Source organism: Cardiocondyla obscurior, linkage group LG05 (assembly GCF_019399895.1).
Source record: "Cardiocondyla obscurior isolate alpha-2009 linkage group LG05, Cobs3.1, whole genome shotgun sequence".
Lineage (NCBI taxonomy): Eukaryota > Metazoa > Arthropoda > Insecta > Hymenoptera > Formicidae > Cardiocondyla > Cardiocondyla obscurior.
This window is the reverse complement of record NC_091868.1, coordinates 4636380-4642219: the sequence shown is the minus strand read 5'-3', so window position 1 is coordinate 4642219 and position 5840 is coordinate 4636380. Positions and strand designations below refer to the sequence as shown.

Below are 5840 nucleotides of genomic sequence, written 5' to 3'. Positions count from 1 at the left end.
AAATATCTAAGGCCTTCAGAGTTAATTTTAATAATCGTGCTAAAAGCAATGCGGCTTTAAGCTCTAGGCGAGGTACAATAATTCGTTTTATAAGGCACACCTTAGTCTTCAAACACACCAATTGAGTTGAAACGTTTCCATTATTGGTACAAATTTTTACGTAGATTACAGCAAACATAGCAAGCTGGGAGGCATCCGAAAATCCGTGTATCTCTAAGGAGCACCGTGATAGTATGTTTTGTAATTACCTAGGTATTCTTAAATGGTTTAGGTCTAAAAGTTGTTGACGAAATAGAAACCAACGATTCTGTAAATCAACGGGAATAGCGTCGTCCCAGCTTAAGTTTAACATCCAAAGCTCCTGTAGTATGACCTTGGCTTTAATTGTAATTGGTGAACTCAATCCTAGTGGATCATACAATCTCACTATGTCAGAAGCTATTGTTCGTTTTGTGAAGCTAGTGACACTTGATGATTTAACTGAGAAGTGAAACATATCTTTCGGGATTCCAATTAATATCTAGTAGTTTATAAAAGTCAGAATCGGTTTCTACTACAGGTGGTGAATCCTTCAGCTGAAAAGACAAGATCTCTGGGTGGTTACTTTTCCATTTTTGTAAAAGAATCCTGTCTCACAGAGATGGATTAGTTGTTGAATGGTTTCTCTCGCTTCTTGAATAGATTTAGATCCCCCGAAAATATCGTCATCGGAATGACTGCAAGAGGAAAGCGACTTCTTTCATCGGCGAAAAGTTGCTCTAAGGTTTTCAGGACAAGAAATGGTGCACAACTGACAAAAAAGGTTAGACAACCCGAAAATTCAAAAAAATATGATACTTTGTGTGCATGTAGAGTAGTTCATCCGTAACACAAAACTATTTTTTGTTTGTGCTAAATTTCACCTTAAAGGGGTGAAACCACCCCTTACAAATAGAAAAGTTATTTGCTTTTTTCGATATAACTCAAAAATTATTTAAGATATCAAAAAAAGTTTTATAGTAAAAACAATTATATTTTACTGCAGTAACAAAATTAGATAAAAAAAATTTTTTAACAAAATTGTTTATAAAATTACAAAAAAAAAAATTGTTTTCTTATTCTATTATTGCAGTTAAACGGAGGTGTTTCTACCATAAAACTTTTGTATAAAACTTTTTTTAATATCTTCAATAGTTTCCGAGTTGTATGGAGAAAAGTGAAAAACCTCTACATATGAAAATACTTTATTTCCGTAAGAATTATTTTTGAGCGCTAACTAAAAAATTTTTTATTTTTTTGTTACTCTATATGCGTAAAGCTTCTCATTATAAAAACAAAAACTTAATCAGGGTAATACGCTCAATAATAATAATAAGATTTCCATCAAAAAAAGTTAGAGAATCTTTAAATATTCAACATTGTGAAACTTTGTGTGCAATAATTCATCTTTAATATAAAACTTTTTTGTTCGTGCTTCAATTTGAGTGACTGATTATGAAATTGAAAGTAAATGTGAACTTTGCGCGATCTGTCAAATGACGAGAAATAACAATAAAAATGAAACGGAGTCAGGTTGTGTCGATATAACCTTGTCAAACTTTCCGATTTACTTGATGCGGATGTTTTCACTCTTATTTATCACATGAATAACACTATATTACATTATTGCAAACAAAAATGATATCAAGTTATTTAATAAAAATGAGTTTTATTGCGTCTCTTGATATGTATAAATATGTTGGAAATATTATTCCCAATTTCACTTAAGGCAGCTATCTGTTATTATTATATTGAAAAGTTTGTGATCTTTTCTGGATAGAATTTTCTTTAATATGACATCGTTCAATATTGCAAACGTAATTAATATGTTAGCAACGACATTTCAAATTGCAAGTATCACAAAAACATCATTAACTCCATTTGAAATTGAAATACATAATGAAATTCGTGACATTATACAAAAATGTCAAGATACACGTTCAATATCATCATTTGAACATGATTACATGCTTGATTTCGCTGATCCATCAGAACCGCACGATGTACAAATTGTAGAGTATATTACACCAGCAGAAAGAGAAGAAGACACATTAGAATCTGAAAAATGCATTATTGATGATGATGGTAAAACGATCGATTTTCATTACAAAGACAAGCTATTGAATTTTGGAAAAGCGGAAAAAAGACACGTCGAATTTTAAGTAGTGTACAAAACCGTTTTTGCAAAGTTAAATCGTTACAATAGCTACATAGATGGGAATCGAGAAAGGTGGAACAAATGCAGACAAATTTGCATTTATAACGGAATATGTACTGCAAAAGTTTGAAGAAGCTTGTGATAGAAAAACTATTATACATGATATGAATTTAAGATTATGGGCCTTGGAAGCAAAGGATCAAGTGGATTTACCTGAATTTAAGGCAAGTAAATGGTGGATTTGGAAATTTAAAAATGTACATAGAATTGTTTTCCGTAAGATATCAACATTCAGGACGCAAGGTACGCTTGAAAGTATAGAAAATCTACGAGATATCGCAGAATCGTTTGTTTCAAACGCAAAATCTAGCATTCCAATTATTGGAGTTGAAGAAATTTATAATGCAGATGAGAGTGGCTTCAACCTTGAAATACATTCTGGGCGAACATTGGCGAAAATAGGAATGAAAACAGTTGAAGCAACGGTTCAATCAGTATCTGCTACGACACACAGTTACACTATAATGCCGATTATTTCAGCAAGTAAAAATCTTCTTTTACCATTATACTTGGTTTTAAAGGAATCTACTGGAACATTTAGTCCAAAAGTGGAAAAATTTCTTTTCCGTCCAGTTAACATCTATATTCAAGCATCGAAATCAGGGAAACTTACATCCAAACATTTTAAAACTTGGTTTAGCGAAGTGTACCTACCGAATACTGTCGTAAAAGCATGTTACTACTTGACTCGTGGACGGGACACTGTCTAAGCCAGTTACAGCAATTGATTCCAAAAGAAAAAGAAGTACAATTTGCAACCATCCCAAAAAAGACGACGGGTATGATTCAACCTTTAGATGTGTTTGGATTCCGGATTTGGAAAAATTTTGTACGCACATTTTCAGATAATGTAATTTTCCAAGAGAGAGATGTCAATTTGCATTCCCGTAATGAAATAATAAAGTTGCAATCACTAACGCACAATCAGCTTTCTTCACCTAGGTTCAAAAATCTTTTCAAATATGCTTTGTTTACAAGCGGATATGTAGAAACGCATCCTGGAGAATTTCAAAATCCAGTGGATTTCTGTTACTTTAAAAATGAAAAACATATACCTAAATATAAAATTTGTGGAATGAATGCTTTTATACGATGTGCATGGTGTGGTAAATATTTCTGTTTTAAACATTTTTATGAAGAATACCATTATTGTACTAATTATAATCCGTAATTTTTAGCATATCTACCGTTTTACACTTGAACATTTCTTACAATGTATAATTACGAAACGTATGTACAAACAGTGAATGTAAACGTTTCAAGTACGTACAAATAATCTGTTTAAATAAATGAAAAACAATGCAAATTTATTGAAATTATAATTCAAACATTGTTACACTTTTATACAAATTTTCTCATTAATATTTTAAGAGTCAAGAATCAGAAACATTCGCATCAAGTTAATCGGAAAGTTTGACAAGATTATCGACACAACCTGACTCCGTTTCATTTTTATTGTTATTTCTCGTCATTTGACAGATCGCGCAAAGTTCGCATTTACTTTCAATTTCATAATTAGTCACTCAAATTGAAGCACGAACAAAAAAGTTTTATATTAAAGATGAATTATTGCACACAAAGTTTCACAATGTTGAATATTTAAAGATTCTCTAACTTTTTTTGATGGAAATCTTATTATTATTATTGAGCGTATTACCCTGATTAAATTTTTGTTTTTATAATGAGAAGCATTACACATATAGAGTAACAAATAAATTAAAAAATTTTTAGCTGCAGCTTAAAAATAATTCTTACGGAAATAAAGTTTTATATGTAGAGGTTTTTCACTTTCCTCCATACAACTCGGAAACTATTGAAGATATCAAAAAAAGTTTTATACAAAAGTTTTATGGTAGAAACACCTCCGTTTAACTGCAATAATAGAATTAAAAAAAAATTTTTTTTTTGTAATTTTAAAAACAATTTTGTTAAAAAATATTTTTTATCTAATTCTGTTACTGCAGTAAAATATAGTTGTTTTTACTGTAAAACTTTTGTATAAAACTTTTTTTTCATATCTTAAATAGTTTTCGAGTTATATCAAAAAAAGCAAATAACCTTCCTATTTGTAAAGTATGGTTTCACCCCTTTAAAGTGAAATTTAGCACAAACAAAAAATAGTTTTGTGTTACGGATGAACTACTCTACATGCACACAAAGTTTCATATTTTTTTGATTTTCCGGGTTGCCTAACCTTCTTTGTAAGTCAAAAGTTATTTGGGAAGATTTAGTAAATTTAAGAAAAATATATCAAGCTTTAAAATGGCTGACAGAACTTAACTTTTTATATTCTGGCATCGTATTGCCTGATACTCATAATCAATTAAATTTAGGAATTTTTAATAATGTGAAATTTTATGTTGAAGAAACAGAAAATTATACAGAAGCTTTATTTAATAAAGAATGTAAATTGTTAAATGATTTAAATTTACGAACGCAAGAGATGAAAAATTGTCTAAAAAATAAATTACCTCAACACAAGGTTGTGTTAACTCAAAAAGATGACAGTGGCAGTTACTACGAGCAATATTCTATATGTCCATTATACAGGGTGTCCCAGATCAGTGAACAGGGCCGAAAATGATAGGTAGATTTAATCGAATTAAAACGAAAAGTCCTGTATTATTTTGAAAAATTCTCAATAGTTTTCAAGAAAAAAATTAATTTATGTACGCGTAAGAGCGACGAGAAAGCGTGGACTGAGTGAGCGCGACAGACGACGGTGCCATTTCTAGTCATTCGCCTGTCGCGCTCACTCACGCGCAGCTTTCTTGTCGCTTTTACGCTTATACATTTTATATATTTTAATTTTTTTCTCGAAAACTATTAAAAATTTTTCAAAATGGTAAAAGACTTTTTGTTATAATTCGATTAAATCTACCTATCATTTACGGCATCGTCCACTGATCTGGGACACCCTGTATAAAAAAAAGAAAATAAAACTGCTACTGCTTTATATCAAATGTTAAAAATTCAAAATGTTCCTTTGGATAATTGTGAAAAGAATTTGGATTTGATGTGTTTTCCAGATTTATATCCATTTGGTAAAAATGGTCAATATGATGAAGAAAGGCCGATCAAACTTCAAGAGCATGAATATATTAAATGTCGTTTGACGTTCACGTATCCACAATTTAGATTGAATCAACAGTACTTATTTTATTTGTTACATAAGGCAAATATTCGTCAATTAAATCGTGGAATTTATCATAAAATGAATATAATTGATTCACGAAGCCGTTATACGGCTGCTGAATATTTAGGAGCTATGTTGAAAGAATTGTTGGAGTCTAATTTAAATGCTATATTCTCAGCACTTCAAAATACAGAGCAATATTGGCGTTGACCGAGAAGCGATTTAGATTGTATGACACGACATTATGAACCTGCAACATGGTTCTTAACGTTAAGTCCTAGTGAATGGTTATGGGACGATTTAGGTGAATATATTCGCGAAGTTAATGGATGGCAAAATTGTTCATTGAGTACCAGTGTACTTGTTGCTAAAGATCCTATATCAACATCCAGATTTGTGGATAATAAATTTCGAGCAATGATAGATTTTATTTGTTCTAAAGATTTTCCGATCGGAGAAGTAACGCAC

General features: G+C 30.9%; 1 pseudogene; it reads left to right on the top strand.

The window, feature by feature from the left end:
* The first annotated feature begins 1351 nt into the window (after positions 1-1351).
* On the top strand, positions 1352-3559 carry LOC139102702 (uncharacterized; annotated as a pseudogene).
* The last annotated feature ends 2281 nt before the right edge of the window (positions 3560-5840 follow it).